The sequence below is a fragment of the Leucopleurus acutus genome (assembly GCF_964270905.1).
Source record: "Leucopleurus acutus genome assembly, chromosome: 3".
In the NCBI taxonomy this organism is placed as follows: domain Eukaryota; kingdom Metazoa; phylum Chordata; class Mammalia; order Artiodactyla; family Delphinidae; genus Leucopleurus; species Leucopleurus acutus.
In genome coordinates, this window is record NC_139145.1 from 88,344,337 (window position 1) to 88,361,571 (window position 17,235).

Below are 17,235 nucleotides of genomic sequence, written 5' to 3' on the forward strand. Positions count from 1 at the left end.
GCAGGCAGTTTTCTGTCTTAACTGCGAGGTGACTGTTGCCTAAAGCAAGCTCTTGCTGTGACGCTACCAAGTAGTTTCCAGGACTTCTGGTATTCTCTCAACAGAAAAACAGGGAAGAAATGTTGCAGAAGAGTAAAGAAGGAGTATTACCCGTATGCACTGAAAATGTGTTTATGCCGTAGGATTGAGAATTCTTAGGCACATCGAGCCCGGAGTCCGAACCGGGAATGAGACTCACTTTTTTCCAGCACCTTGTGACGTGCTGCCAGGCAGGTCCATTATGACAAAAGCAGCAGCAATTTTGTTCAGCTCACCACGTGATGACAGCCTTTCCAGTGTGTGCCTACCATTACCATTAGTGGCCGGCCATCCTCCAGATGCCCAGCTGTGACTATCACACAAAGAAAACATTAGCTTTCTTGGATGTTGCTATTATAATTCGGAAATTAGTTTTGCCTTCATGGCTGCATCACATTTGGAATCTCTCTTTGATGTTGTTATTAGTTTGGGCTCATGGTGCTCATGATAACTGTCACACATTAACCACATCCATCATGTTGATTCTTCATTTGTTCAATTATGACAAATGGATTTAGACACAAACTTGCAATTACCTGTTTTGAGGTTAATAGCAGATTTGGGGTTGTAATTCGTTCCCACATATTCAATTTAGGGAAATTATTTCTCACCCAGCTCTAAAACATGTTCTAAATGAGCAAATTGTATTTTTTTACTATCACTACAAAATTGTGCCAGATGAGACCATGTGAGTCATCTAAGCATAGTAATAGACCCCAAAGTTTTTACCGGACCAGATTATCTGTGCATTCTGTGGGGTGTTCTGCTCTTTGTCATTATCTTATTTATCCACCTGATTTTTTTTTTTTTTTTTTTTTTTGCCGTACGTGGGCCTCTCCCTGTTGTGGCCTCTCCCGCTGTGGAGCACAGGCTCCGGACGCGTAGGCTCAGCGGCCATGGCTCACGGGCCCAACCGCTCTGTGGCATGTGGGATCCTCCCAGACCGGGGCACGAACCCATGTCCTCTGCAGCGGTAGGCCGACTCTTAACCACTGCGCCACCAGGGAAGCCCTATCCACCTGATTTTTATATGGATCTCAAATTACTCCAGAACATTTTGCTTTATAAACTCTCTCCTTATATGGAATATTGTATGGTTGTTATTCTATTTTTAGAATGTTAACAGTCTTAACTTCCTGCAGTTATCACTTTTTAATGTAATGGCAAGACGATATTTATAAAGGTTGGTATACCTTTTGATTTTTCTCTTGGACCTTTTTGTTAAGTATGGCATATTTTAAATTATTGTATATCTAAAAGCATCTCAAAATTCTCTTTCTGAATGAGCAGAGGGATCTCTTATAGGGTCGTTTTTGATTATAGAGACTTTTTCTTGGAGGGTTTGCATAGATTAATATTCCCCTTCTGCTACAACTCTGTCTCCTTACATATGCATTCCTATACATCTCCAGGAGATGGTACATATTCATCTATTTCCCATAAACTTCCTTTCCTTACAAATCTTAGAAACGGGAAATCACAGGCCTGTGGGATGCCAGTCAACAAGTGACTACAGAAAGTTGTGAGAGATGGAAACATGGAAATTAGAGGTAGAGAAGATTCAGAAATCAACTAGTTTAGAAGCTGGCTAATATGAAGGCTGAGAGTCCAGATTCTGGAGTCATGCAGCCTGGATCTGACTCCTGTTCAGCTATTTTCTGTTGGACCATGGGCAAGTCACTTAACCTATCTCAGTTTCCTCATCAGAAAAATGGTGGTATCTATTTTTAGAGTTGCTGTGAACACTAAATGAGTAATTCTGTAAAGCTCTTAGCACATCACTGAGTGCTTAGTAAAAGTCAGCTATTATTATCTAGTCCCTGCTCTTATCCAAAAAGGAAATTCTTTCCACATGGTTCTTAGAGGATGATAATTCAGTCTGTACTTAAAATCTTTCCTATGAAGAGCCATTTGTTACTCTCCCAAGTATTTTCCCCACTGTTTCTGAGTAGTTCTGATAGTGAGAATTGAAGTCTTCTTCTTTGTGTCTTCAGGACTTTGGGTCCAGCTCTGCTCATCAGGACATATATAATGTGTTTTCTGTAAAAAGTCTTTTCAAATATTTGAAATATCTTGACATCCTCTCTTCCAGGTTTTTTCTTCCCAAGGCTAATGACCCCAGTTCCCTTAACTATCTCATATATAAAACATTGCTAGCAGGACCCTTACCTTCCTACTTGTCCTAAGTTGGTCCTTAATTCACATGTTAATGTAACCATTAAAATATGATGCCTAGAATAAAACCAGATATTATCTGACCAGTGCAACATGTGACTTCTCTTGTTTTATTTGTTTGTTTTATTTTTTAATGAAAGTATAGTTGATTGACAATGTTGTGTTAGTTTCAGGTATACAGCAAAGTGATTCAGTTCTTTTTCAGATTCTTTTCCCTTATAGATTGTTACAAAATATTGAGTATAGTTCCCTGTGCTATGAAGTAGGTCTTATTGGTTATCTATTTTATATATACTAGTGTGTATATGTTAATCCCAACCTCCTAATTTATCCCTCCACCCCCTCCTTTCCCCTTCGGTAACCATAAGTTTGTTACAGATATAAACAGTATCATTATCTAAGATTTCTGTAGTTTTTTCTGTGTGTGCATTGGGGTAGGGAGGTAGTGTGGAAACCACTGTGCTCTTTTCTCTTAGATTCTAAAATCCTAAATCACCTAAAATCTCTAAGGTCTTTTTACATTAACTGTGAAGTGCTCTAAGCCATTTTTGGTGTTGTTGATATTTTAGCCCAAATGTAAGACTTTATATTATATATTTTTTAACTCTTATAAAAAGTTAAGTTAAATGTAGTAATCCCCTTGTTGGCATAGCAATGAGAAAAGGGGATCTATTGGGAGAAGTATTAGAAAGGATTCGTTCGTTTTTTGAAGTGCCTAGCTTAGTGTGATACACAGAGTAGATACCCTGGGAGTCTTTATTGACTATAAAATATTCAGAGTTAACACTCCTTGAGTACTTGCTATGTATCAAGAACTATCATAAGCACTTTACAGGCAGGTTCTACTTCTTAGCTGCATTTTTATAGCATAAAATTTATAATGTAAAGAGAGATCCTATAACTTGCTGTAGCTCACATAGCTAGTTAATGATGGAAAGGTAGACAGGAACCAAATCCTGTATGCCCTGAAGTCCCAGGAAGGAGTGTAGATTTGATTCAAAAGCCATTGATATGACCCTGAAGTGTGTTCCCTGGGGAGTGGCATAGCCAGGTTTGTGGTTTTAAAAGGATTGCTCTGGCTGCTCTGCAGAGAGAAGATTGGAGAATGGCCAGAGTGCACAGAGGCCACCACGAGGCTATTGAAGAGTTTAGGCAAGCCGTGGCTAGGCAGGAGCAAGAGCAGAAGAGAAGTGGAAGGGAAGATCTTTCTGGAGTTGAGTCCTCAGGATTTGGTGGTGGGCTGGATGTGTGGTCAAGGAAAGGGAGGACTCTGGGGTGACTCCCAGATTTCTAGCTTCAGCCACAACATGACAGTGATGATTAGCAATACAAACTAGTTATAGAGACCTAATTACTTACATGATTATGTGCTCATAATATATCTTAGTGGGTGACTACATGAGTGGATGATATATGTTAAAGTTAAAGGAATACTTTCTGGAGGTTTACTTCTCTATTACCTCCTATTACTTCTCTATTTTCCTCTATTGTTAAGGAAAATTTTATAAGACAATGTCCTTATGAGAAAATGGAGCCTTTTTTTTTTTTTTAACAATAGTACCTCGAGAGATTTTTCTCTCTAGAAGAAAATGTCTTTTTCCCGTGAGGAAAGTTGGCAGGCAGCAATTCCCATTTGTTCCTTTATGTTTCCAAGCTTTTTAGTCTTCTCTGATATATTTCTATGAGATTAAATCATGGGTACATGTGTCTAAACACATCTGTTCAGAGTATGTTTGAAATGTTGAGGTGAAAGAAGGAATAGAGCTGGAAGAAGGTAGAAGAGAATAAAAGAAAGAGGAGGATCATAGAATTTCAGGTCTGTAAGGAACCTTACAGATAATATTTACTAAACTGCTCATTTTAGAGTTGAGGAAATTAAGGGCCAGAGAAGTTGTTCTTCATCCAGCCTGAAGCCTTAGATCCTCAGGCTAGGGTTCTCCTGACTGCCATGATTTTTCTTGGAGTATCTTTTAGAACCCAGTTCTTTAAAAAAGAGCTGTAGAACAAGAACCAAATTCTAAGTTAAGGAAGAAGTAGCTTCCACTTGATTGCTGGAAACAATCATAGAAAAATATATCAGTGAGAACTCTACATTTTAGGGATCAACAGGTGAGAAGAGAGGAGAAAGGAGCTTAGAGTAGATACCCTAGTGAGAGTCAACAGCACAGAGTCAAAGTCAGTCAAACCTCAGACAGGATAATGAGAGTCAGTAAGCACCCAGGAGCCTAGGTGTCAGGTGTAAAGAGGTTGCTAAGTGGACTGGTAGGCATATTTCAGACATCAAAAGAAAGCTGAGCATCTTACAGCCCAGGCAAAGCTCGCTACTTTCCGAAGGTTTACTTCTCTATTACCTCATAGTCCTAAGGAAAATTTCATAAGACAGTGTCCTTGTGAGAAAAGCTTAAGACCTGCAGGAGCTTGAGACCAGAGCTTAAGCAGAAAGCAATAGGCATGAGGCATTTCATCCTAGGAGCTAAAAACCAGAATCTTAGTACATAAGAAGCTGAGCCATTGAAATTGGGGTCCATAAGCAACGCCAAGGTAATGGGCATTGAACCACCTGTCAGGCCCTGACCAGAAGCCATCACCGTCTGATCAGTCCATGAAAAAGGTTATGTAGGCATGATAATAAGTGGGAACTGGAGTTCACTGAGAGAAGAGGATGAGAAAAATAATGTATGCATTGTAATAGAGGAGCTATAAAAAAATATATAGCGAAAAGTAACCCTCCCAATCCTGGTACTCTGCCCAGTACCCATTCCTGCTAACAGCTAACCACTGTTCTAATTTATCCTGTCCAGTTTTGATTTTTGGTGTGTTTTTTTTTTGCATATGCAAGCTGAATAAATACAATGTTCTTGTTTCCCTTCATGTTTTACAAAGTGGTGCTGCATTATGCACGCTGTTCTGTACCTTACTGTTTTCATCTGATAAATATTATATCGTAATACAGGAGTCATTTAAATCCAAAGTGTATCCAGGTGCTTCTGCCCCTAATGAAAGTTTCAAGATACATATTTATAATTCAAAATTAAGTAAGATTGATGAAAGTAATAATGCGAGAATGTTGGACATTGCTTGAAAATGCCCCTATTTGATTATACCCCGTGTCTGCGGATGTAGCAGCTTGGGTACAGACCCAGCTGTTCCAAGCCTGTCACTTGCCAATCTGACAATACTGAGTAATTGAGTTATCCCTGCAATTTCCTTTCTTGTAAATGGGAGAGAGCTAGGCTGGCCAAACTTGAAGGTAAATTCTAATTCTAGAACTGATAACACTGTCTGCGCAGTTTAAAATCTCACCAGTTTGCTGTCGGGTACTCGATTATGGCTGTTGGATTTATTATTGTGGAGGTGCATGTTATATCAACTTCCTTCAAAAAGAATTGTCTTCAAAGTGATTGACTTTTTAAATTGTGAAAGTTCTAGATATTCAGAAAAGCATAGAGAATAGTGTACAAACATCAGTATATCTTAGCTTAAAAAACCAGATGATTACAAAGTCCATAATTACGTTCCATCTTTCCCCTCCAAAAGTAACCGCTCTCCTGATTTTGGTACTTATCAGTCCCACACACAACTATGTATTTTTGCTCTATTTGTATGTATCTCTGAACAATATAGATCTTTCCTTTGCAGGTTTTAAAATTTTATGTAGGTGGTATTTTACTATATATGTTTTTTGCTTCTCACTTTTTTTTTGCTGTTGTTCAGCATTATGCTTTTGTGACTTATCCAAGTTGGTATATGTGTCCTAGTTAATTCGTTTTTGCCATTCTATAAACAATCCCAATTTAATTATTCATTCTCCAATTGAAGGACATTTAGGTGATTTTTCTATTACGAACCGTGCTGCAATGAATATCCTTGGATATATCTCTTTGTGTCTAAGAATAAACCTAGGAGTGCATCTCCAGCTTTACTAGATATTGCCAATTTGCTCTCCAAAATTAGCCAAGTTGTGCTAATTTACACTCCCACCATCAGGTATAAGATTTCTCATTGCTCAACATCCCTGCCAACATTTGGTGTTGCCAGACTTTTTAATGTTTGCCAATCTGATCGGTGTGAAATGATATCTCATTATGGCTTAATTTGTATTTACTTGATTTCTGATGAAGTAGAGAATTTTTAGGTATGTTTATTGGACCTTCAAGTTTCATCTTATCTCGGACTGCCTGTTCTTATCTTTTTGTTTGTTTGTTTAGGAGATTGCTTTTATCTTATGGATTTGTAGGCATTCTTAGACAATCTGGATGTGAAGCTGTTGTCAGCTATATGCTTTGCAAATATCTTCTCCAAAGCTATGGCTTGACTCTACTTTGTTTATGGTATCTTCATGAACAAGTCTCTCATTTATCATTTTTTGCTTTGTTTCGTTGTTTCTATTTTGCCTTTTAGAGGCCTTTTCTATCCAAAATTATAAAGATTGGGACTTCCCTGGTGGCGCAGTGGTTGAGAGTCTGCCTGCCGATGCAGGGGACGCGGGTTCATGCCCCAGTCCGGGAGGATCCCACATGCCGCGGAGCGGCTGGGTGCGTGAGCCATGGCCGCTGAGCTTGCGTGTCCCGAGCCTGTCTGTGCTCCACAACGGGAGAGGCCACAACAGTGACAGGCCCACGTACCGCAGGAAAAAAAACAAAATTATAAAGATTGTTTTCTCCTAAAAGTTTTAATTTGTTTTTCTATACTTAGATGTTATCCACCTGAATCCATTTTTTTTAAATGTGGTTAACCAAATTATTGAGTATTCCATTCTTTACACAGTGCCATTTAATTAATTAAACAAAAAATACATTCTAAACCATGTAGCATTCCCATCAAAGTTAATAGCCTGGGGCTTCCCTGGTGGCGCAGTAGTTGGAAGTCCGCCTGCCGATGCAGGGGACATGGGTTCGTGCCCCGGTCCAGGAAGATCCCACATGCTGCGGAGTGGCTAGGCCCGTGAGCCATGGCCGCTGAGCCTGCGTGTCCAGAGCCTGTGCTCCGCAATAGGAGAGGTCACAACAGTGAGAGGCCCGCATACAGAAAAAAAAAAAAAAAAAAAGTTAATAGCCTAACAGAAGTATCTATTCTCTCAAGATGGCTGCCATCGCTCAAAATATTTTGGAAATTTATCTTTTTAAAATTACATTCAAAGCCTGCTAAAAAGTATTTAACAACTACCATCATTGGTAAATTTTTCTTTAAGGGCAGATTTAAGTTTTGGAAAGGATTAGAACTCCTTTAGAATAAGCTTAGTGATGAAACTAAAGAGTGATTTTTCATTTCACTTGAAATGAGATGTACCAACAAACTGTTAAGACTCCTTTTCTGGTGTGAACATAAAATGACTCTGAAGGCAGACTTTTAGAGAAATTCTCAAACTATTTTGAAATAACAGTAATCTCAATATAAATAAGGGCATAAAATCTCCATTATGTTTATTTGGAAGTTTAATCCTGATATATTTAAGCCAATTCCTTATGACTTAGCAAGGAAACCAGATCTGCAGATAGATGAATGAATGAAATACTAAGTGATAAATGCAAAATTGAAAAATGTGCTATGGAACTAAAGAAAGTACATAGGGAGGATCTGACCATTGAGAGGAGTCAAGGAAGTCTACATGGTAATTAAAGATGACATTTGAACTGAACTGGGAGGATGAATAGAAATCCTTCAGCTGGAGAGCATGATATGCAAAACACACAGCATAGGCACAGAAGAATAAAGTTGGTGTTAATATGCAAGGCACCTTCAAGATCAGGAGTTTATTTAATGTGGTCAGAAATACTACATTAGGCAACCTCATTTTGGTCCCTCACCACCAAATGTAGCCACAAAAGTCTTTTAAGCATGGAAGCAGTGTGATCAGATCTATATTTTGATCAAAATCATCCTGACAATGGTGCAGTTAGAGAACTTTTTCTGTAAAGGGCCAGATTGTAAATAATTTAGGTTCTGTGGGCCATGCATTCTCTTTCACCATTGTGGCATGAAAGCAGCCATTGATAATACGTAAATGAATAGGTGTGGCCTGATTAAACTTTATATACAAACACAGGCAGCAGGCAGGATTTGGTCCTTGACCATACTTTACTGACCACTGGAATAGAGGATAGATTGAGGAGAAGATGTATTGGAGACAAGATGAACTAGAATGATCGGACTGGATTGGGTTAAAAAAAAAAAAAAAAAAACTTCCAAACCAGGACTGTGAAAGTAGGGATGGAGAGAAAGGGATGGCTAAGGAAATGTTGTGGAAGTATACTTGACACGGTTGTATTCTGGAATGGGGTGGAGGCTGGTAGTGAGGGAAGAATTGCTGTGGGACCTGCCTCTAGGAAGCCTTGAATGTCCCTGGAGACTGTTCCACCTCTTCTCTGAACTCTCCAAGAGGACAAAGTCTTGTTTTTTTTAGAGTCCACTTTGTATGACTCCTGGGATCATGATGGTGGGGAAGGGCCTACTGAGGGAACGTTAGGCCCTCTGAGAACAATCATGGGAGCTCAGTAGATTTGCTGGTGTTGCCTGTATCCAGACTTCAGCCTTGTGCCAGAAGGTAGAAGCTCCATACAGGAGCATCTGTGTACAGAGGCCTTCCATGTGCAGTGACCACCATGGTGCCTTTGAGTTGGCAGCAGACATTTTCACGTGCAGCTGCCACCCGTAGCCATTTGAGAGCCAACAGTCAGAGCCTGAAGGGCCAAGAGCTAGTAAACAGAACTTCCTACCATGGTAGTCGCTGAAGGAGGCCCACAAATTCTTTCTCTCTTCTAACAGCTGAAATAGTTTAGCTATATTCTGCCACTTGAGTTCTGTTGGGGGAAGGGGGTGTGTATAAGATGCTGAATTAGGTTCCGCTTGAATTCCTTAGTCCTCTCGACATAGAAAGGTTCTCCTTATCTTTTGAAACGTGAGTGCTAACTTGAAGACAGTGAGGAGATTTTCTTTCTATATCTCTAACATGGGATCAGGATTACATCGTCCTCAGCCACCAAGTCTTGTGTTAATGGAACTGAAACTCTCTGGGGAAGCATCCCAAACCTATTGAATGTTCCCAAGCACTGAAGTTCGCATTAAGACTTTTACATTAGCTGAGGTGTCTATAAAAATACATGCTTGCAGCCAGGTCCCTAGTGGCTTCACATCCGAAGAAACTGGAGCATCCGTCATTTTACCCAAGAGCTGGAATAACTTTCACTACTGCAGATACTTCTGTTATGTAACTCAGCTGAGAGTGGTCTGCCATTGCCGTGGCAGAGTTTAGCCATGATTCTGTAGAATAGTGTAAAGATACATTTGATTTTTAACTGTTGTCACCCAAGATGCATTGAGAGAGAATTGCAGAATTTTAGGAAAAGAAGGTTTTTAAGATGAGTGGTTGATTTTCTTTTTACCCCTTTAAAGTCATTTTCCCCACTGTTTCATCATCATGTGCTGTGACTTAACCTCTCAGCATTCTGGCTCACGTCTTGCCAGCAAGTCCGTACCTTTTAGCATGTAATCACAAGCAAAAAAATTATTTACAAAAATTTTCACTTGGGCTTCCCTGGTGGCGCAGTGGTTGAGAGTCCGCCTGCCGATGCAGGGCACACGGGTTCGTGCCCCGGTCCAGGAAGATCCCACATGCCGCGGAGCAGCTGGGCCCGTGAGCCATGGCCGCTGAGCCTGCGCGTCCGGAGCCTGTGCTGCGCAACGGGAGAGGCCACAACAGTGAGAGGCCCGCGTACCGAAAAAAAAAAAAATTTTTTTTTCACTTGATTTAGCAATAATTTTGCTTGAGACATTGTTTACAATCATATCTTAGGTGAAATCTTCTGAACTGGTGGTTATGTTCTGCTGTTTGTGTGGCAAATGTTTAATAAAAGTACATTTTTAAAATTTTGTCAACGAGACACTAGAAGCCAAGAAGCTGTGGTCCTCAGCCTAGGCTGCATATTTGGATCACCTAGGGAACTTTTAAAAATACTGATGCTCAGGCCCTCCCTCAGATTAATTGAATTTGATTCTCTGGGAGTGGGGTCAGGGCTCCAGTATTTCTTTAAAAGATCCCCTGATGATTCTAATGTGCAGCCAGGTTTGAGAACCCCTGCCTTTTAACATGCACATCCAACTGGGGGCCTCCACACTTTAAAACCCTTTGTCCACAGAAAACAGCTTAACTGCTTAGCATTTAAGATCCTTCCCAGCATGGCTCCACTACTCATCCAGATAAGCTCATGCAAGTCTGCTGTACATACCCTCCAATGACTCCATTATTTTCCAGTTTTATTGAGATATAATTGATATACTACAGCTCTGTATAAGTATAAAGGGTACAGCATAATTATTGGACATATATACCTAAATGATTACCACAATAATACTCCATTTTCTCAGACAGGCAGTCCCACTATTTAGCTACACAACCCCTCCCCTCAACAAAACACGCGTTATTTGAGGGGTGGGGCGCACCTTACTACTCTGTCTTATTATACAGTGCCTAAATCATAGTGAGGACTCAGCATAGGAATGAATGAAATTTATTATAAAAATTCATTTTATGGGGAGCAGTAGCATGGCTTACAGAGAGAGACTACCTGGGTTCAAATGCCAGCTCTACCACTTACTATCTGTAACCTTGAGCAAGTTTCGTAGTGTTTCTAAGCCTCGATTTCATTTTCTGTTAGGTGAGAATAATACTGTTTCCTACTCGTGAGAATTAAATGAGATACTATTTGTAAAGTGCCTAATATTGTACCTAATGTATAGGAAGCTTTAAATAAATGTTCACTGCTATTATTCTTATTACCTCCTAATTGTTTTCTATCTGGATATAAGTCTAAGTATTATCTGCGATAGGGATTAGAGCATGAAATAGGTGAAACGTGGTCAGTGAAGTTTGCGTTAGTCCGGTCTAGGTTGATTGAAACCTCCTGCCCTTCTCTTCCAAGGCCTTATCGGCTGGCTTTGGGAAAGGAGTACACAGAGCTCATGGACTCAGCTGGGAGAAGACTGTGAAAGACAAAGAGAGGATCCTTGGTTTTGAAAGGATATGCTCTAGCAAGAGAGTGAAATAATTCAGATTGTATATGAGCAGAATTATTCTATACAATTTTACATGATTGGAAATAGGCGATACTGGAAACAGGGTGATTCTCCCCCAAATCTGACATGAAATAATGAGACTATTGAGGGTAGAGACTGACTCTGAATTTCCTACTTTAAAGCAGCCTGAAATAAAAAACTTTATGGCTACAGTCATCCACCCAGAGGCATTCGTTGAAACCAGATCATCATAGCCCTTTCTGATCCATGGAGGTTCCAGTAGTTAGAAAGCTAGAAGAAGAAAGAAGATGGAGAAAAAAGAGAGCAAGCAAGCAGTCAGATTATTTATTTACTCTTTCTCATGCTGTATACCCTAGAAGCACCAGGATTGTTAGGGTCTCATGTGCAAAATTACCATTGTGATAACTGAGAATTACAGTGAATTCTACCTGAAAATAATATAGCTGTAAACATCATTACTACGTTTTTACCTATATTTTAGTTGTAGGTAAAATGGAAAATGACGTGGCAGTGTCCCATAGCACAGTACCTGGCACATCATCTGAACTCAGTAACCATAAGCTGTTATTGATATCACGGGGTTGATGATGATTATTCCATGACTCATTCATCAAAAGGAGAAAATCCTCCACTTCCAGAGCACACTTAGGAACATTGGTTGGGATGATGCATTAAAATTCAGGCTAAATTCTGTTTGACCCAAATGTAAATAGTAATTCTATCTTGATATTCGAGTGTGAGAACTTCAGTATTATAGGAAAGAAATTTATAGATCCTAGAAATGCAGTGTTATGCATAATAGGGATTATATTCAACTGATTTTAAAATATTTCTTTTAATATATAATTCCTATAAATATTTCAAAATCCATAGAAGAGATAACAACCAAAGGATAAAGAAGGGCCACTATTTTTCAGTTATAAAAGTGAAGCGTATGGATATTTTCTAGAAGATATGTTTATGGTAATGTAACATATGGGTAACATATGGAGAAAATCAAGGTGAAGCCCTCTGGAGACTGGACTAATATATCACCACTAGGCAGATGTAAATTGCAATGCCTTAGTCACCCACTGACTATCTCTCTTAGAATTAAAGGAGCTTTTTAGTAGCTGAGAGTGAAGCTATTTTTAAATGTAAAAATCATTTAGATACATATTTACATACAGCGTATTTATTTTTGTCTTTAGTATTTAAATGGTCTGACTACCATTTGTGAGGACTGATGTGGCTAACAGACAGATAAGTGACTAGTAACCCTTTTCACCCTGGATTCATAGAAACTAGTGACTTTGATGCCTAGAATCATGTTTTCCCACATAAGTTTTCTCAGTAGGAGCCGTCCCATTTCTTGATTACTGATAACCAGCTTCACCTCAGCTTCTCTGTTTTCCCAGGACTTTTTTTTTTCTTTTTTAACAGCTTGGCTGTATCATTTTGAATGGTACTTCACTGAGTTCTTTAAAGAATTTCTAACACTCATCCGGCTTATGTTAATCCCATTTTGGGTCACCATAAAGCAGTTGTTTTCGTGTCTAATCGGCAGGCTTGCATAATCCACAAGAAGCCTGTTGTCAAGTGCACTTCTTCAACCTGGTAAATTCGCTGTGGTCTGGGATTGTGTTTTTTGTGCTCCTCTCTCATTGTTTACTATTAGCTAAAGTATTACAGGTGGTGCTGATGAAATTGCGCAGATAATCAGATGTGGTCAGTCAGGGTCTCTAGCCATGTACTGGAAGGTTGGACATTCGTCACTTTGATCTTGACCTTCTTGCTACACTAAGTGTGCACCCTGTCTGCCCAACTCAGAGGTCATGCTGGCCTCCTTGATTTGATTTTCTACTCTGTCAGTCAGCACACCATTAGGCAGAGCGCTGCCAGTGACCCCTGTAATCTCAATATTGCCAGTGAGCGGTGTGTGGGGTTCTGCTGACGGGGCCAAGTATGTGGTCTCATGCTGTAATTCAGTTCAGCATCTATTTATGGCACACCTGCCACTGGCTTAGAAATACACAAGTGCCACAGGATAGAAAGAAATGCGGGCACATTTTCTACCTTCAAGGGGCTTACAGTATTATTGCCTGCTGATAAAAGTCCATCTCACGATTAGGAGAGACAGATGAGAAGTGCTGTTGGAGGTCAGAGTAAGCTTTTCAGCATCTTGGCCACTGGATTTATTCTGCAGAAAGATCTGTAACCATGAGCTGTCTTTCTATGTGTGCATTTTGGAAGCTCCCACGTCAGCCCACAGCAGCAGCCCTTGAACGACTCTCACAGGCTTTTAATGATATTCAGAGCTGTTAAGTGGAGTTTCCCAGAAGACAAAAATCACAGTCTAACGCTGGCTCCTGAGCCCTTTATTCTACTCTCAGAGAATCACTGCACACAACAGACTGAATAAGATGGGGTGATTTGCATCCCTGCTTCACCGATTGGTGACTGAGCATCTCAGCCTATTTACGTTCAGACGATTATTGGATGTTTCACATACATTGTATAATGTTTTTTTAATCACTAAGTTAATTCACACTCTTTTATGTTTACAAATGAGAACATGGCATTTTTGCTTATTTGTTACCCAAGTTTTATCTTGCTTTTTTAAATTTAAGAAACATTTTCCTATGCTAACATTGGCTGTTTTGTTTTTTTCTCAGCTGTTTTTCTTATCCATGTTTATTTGAAATGATGAATTATTTAATCTAATTTTTGTTCCTCTTTGAGTTTCTGTATACTGCTAAACTTCCGCTAGCCTGCTTAATATAATACAAAAATAAGTGTTAAATACAAGTTCATGGTGGGTAAAGGTGATCGTCTTGTCTCTCTTGTAATTTATAACCTGGAGAGTTTACCACTGTAAATATTTAGGAAAGTGGCCTTGCCACCCAGCCTCCTATTTACACATGGGATTTACTGGTCCAATGTTAGGTCAAAAGTCAATGCAAAACAGGAATGGAGGCTCTGATGTCTTGTCCCTTGGAAATGTTTTCAGAAAATTCCACAAGCAGATCACTGTACTGTGAAAATAATGGGCTGCTTAGCACATCTTCAGACTTCACCTACATAGGGGCCTTTGTGTAACACATCAGTCAGCCTTCTAATGTAAAGTCATCAATAGTTCCGAATACAAGAAAGTAGGACAAAAGAATACTTGTTAGATCTTCCAAGGTAGAAGGTGGCACAAGGGGAGGAGGAATAGTTAGCCAGAAGGCAAAAGAAAAGCAACAGACTTAAGAGGATTCAGAGCCTCTGGGAATAATTTTAGAAGAAATAGATGGTAAATTAAGTGGCTTACAAGCTTCTTTGACCCCATTCAACAATAAGTTGAATAATCTCGCAATTTAAAACAAATCTTAGGAAAGAATTTATACTTTGACTTTTTCAGTAGTAAGAATTTGAACAAATGTAAGAGTGTAAAATAGACAGTTACGTAAACATTGAAGCTACAGAATGCCTTAATGAGAAATTATAAAATACTGCATTTGAAAAATCAAGTTCATTTTCAAACTCATCCAATAGTGCCATTAATGCAAACTAAAAGGAAAATATCAGTGCAACTTTAAAAACAGCTTTCATGCTTGTAGTAATAACGTAAAGATATAAGACTTTTTTGGAGCAGATGGCATGCAGCAAAGTGGCTGGTATGAACTATAGTATTATTAATATATGGGTGTTAATATTACGACTGAGTGTTATAAGTTCAAAAGAGAATTCCCAATTAAGTTTCTGTGTGTTACTTGACTCTTAACTATGGTGCTATCTACAACCCCAGATTCTCCAGGATTTCTTGAGCTTGCAAACAGTTCTCCTAATTGCTTATCAGGTGGCATGTGGTGCCCTGCATCTCCCCCGCCCCCCATGGTTGCTACAATCTCAGGTTCCCCTCCATTGCTTCTTCCCCTGTTCAGTCTGATTTGCAGAATGAGGGCTTGTGAACGTATTGGACAAACTGGTGCTGGCATTTCAGTTCAGATGTGTTACCTAATGTTCTTCTTTGACTTAATAAATGGAAAATGGCCCTTTATGCCAACTTACACGTTTATATCTTGCAAAAGTGTCAAAGGAAAAAATGGTGTATGTTATTCTATTTGATATACCTTTTATTTTATCATTCCTTCTAAAGCACTAGAGTATAAACTGTTTTTAAGGCAAACCATGAGAGCACATTCACCTTCCTTCTCTTAAAGATCCCTAACAATCACTGTGGTAAGTGTTCTGTTACCACTGACAACACTTTCTGAAAAGATGTTGTACAATATTTTGAGATGAGGTGTGTGTGTGTGTGTGTGTGTGTGTGTGTAGAGAGAGAGAGAGACAGATGTGTGTGTATATATGCCTCTTCTGAGAATCAAGAGCATTGTTTTGTTTGCTTTAGTTTGGTTTTTACACGAAAGCTGAGGCGAGTCAGTAATATTTATATACCTTTACTACGGTCTCCTGCCAATGTAAAAGGGACAGCAATTACTTTCAAATCAATTCTTAAGAGTCCTTGATTTTTGAAGGCTGCTGTTCATACATAGCAAACAAAGAGACTAATCTAGGCACGCGTTGCATCTTCTGTAAGGAAATAGACATGTAAGTAATATATAAAATACCACTTTTTATTCAACAGCACCTTGTGTGAACAAAGTACCATAAAACAAAAGACATCTTGTTGATCTACTGACCATTCTTTTCTGTAGACAAATGACAATGATAACCTCCTTGGAATAAATTTCGAAGACCACCTGACTTGACGTCCACGCTTTCAGCACACATTTTATTTCCAGTCATGCCGGTACTATGTTTTAGGCCAACATCAGGCACCTAACTTTTTAACATGACTTTATGTACTTTACAAAGTACATTGAAGTATGTGATAAAATGTGTATAAGTAGTTCAAAATGCCTTTTCATACTTTTGTAGGAAATACAGTACATAGTAAGAGATTCCAGCTTTTAAGACTCCTAAAGTCAGGGGTCCGTCTGAAATGCAGTCATAGCAATGGCTGCGATTCCCCTCTCCACCTACCCCCAATAAGGACACCAGAGGCTACATTTCAGATATGGTAACTAGAGCCAGTCTGCAGTTAAAGAGTGTGTAGTGAAAGAATGAGAAGAAAATGAAATTAAGAAAACAAAATAGGAAAGAAAGTTAGAAAACAGCCTTTAACATTGTATGTACCTAGTTTCAAAAAGAAAACAAACATCTTTGGCAAAGTTAACCTGCTTCAAAAAGGTTTAAGGTTTAACCGAACTTTTCAATAACTTTAACGTAGGGATAGTAATTTAAAAGTATTTTTTGAATATCAAAATATCATGTCTGAGGGCTTCCCTGGTGGCGCAATGGTTGGGAGTCCGCCTGCCGATGCGGGGGACGCGGGTTCGTGCCCCGGTCCGGGGGGGGGTCCCGCATGCCGCGGAGCAGCTGGGACCGTGAGCTATGGCCGCTGGGCCTTCGAGTCTGGAGCCCGTGCTCCGCGGCGGGAGGGGCCACAGCCGTGGGAGGCCCGCATACCGCAAAAAAAAAAAAATCATGTCTGCTTATTCTGTCATATTGACTATTTTGAAATTAAGGAAGGATTCATTTAGTTTATGTTAAAATGCTCATTTAATATTGGATGATAGTGAAAAAGTGATTTAACTAGACTTGTCCTCTTTGAAATCTGCAGTGCAACATATGTAGTCAAATATGTCATTTGAAATAGCATTTTTGCTCAGACTTCACTTTTAGATTATTATTATTCTACCATGGAAATAATTCTTTTCCCAAAGCCTAGATCTGTCATGGAAAGTAAAAGAGGTAAAGCAAATCTAAGTCAATTACAGGGAGAAGAATCTCAGATACCACAAAGGAATACGCAATTTTTCAGGTCTCACAACGTAGCACTTGTGATGTCAAAAGACAGGCCGTGCTTACACCCCTCAAGTCCGTGTTACATGGAAGCACAGTCACAGTCCCTTGTGTTCGAGA

The 17,235-nt window shown here is 39.4% G+C and overlaps 1 protein-coding gene across 1 annotated transcript in view; it reads left to right on the forward strand.

Moving 5' to 3' along the window:
- Window positions 1-17,235, forward strand: part of FBXL17 (F-box and leucine rich repeat protein 17) — a 449,075-nt gene that overhangs the window by 355,391 nt on the left and 76,449 nt on the right. The window lies entirely within an intron of this gene.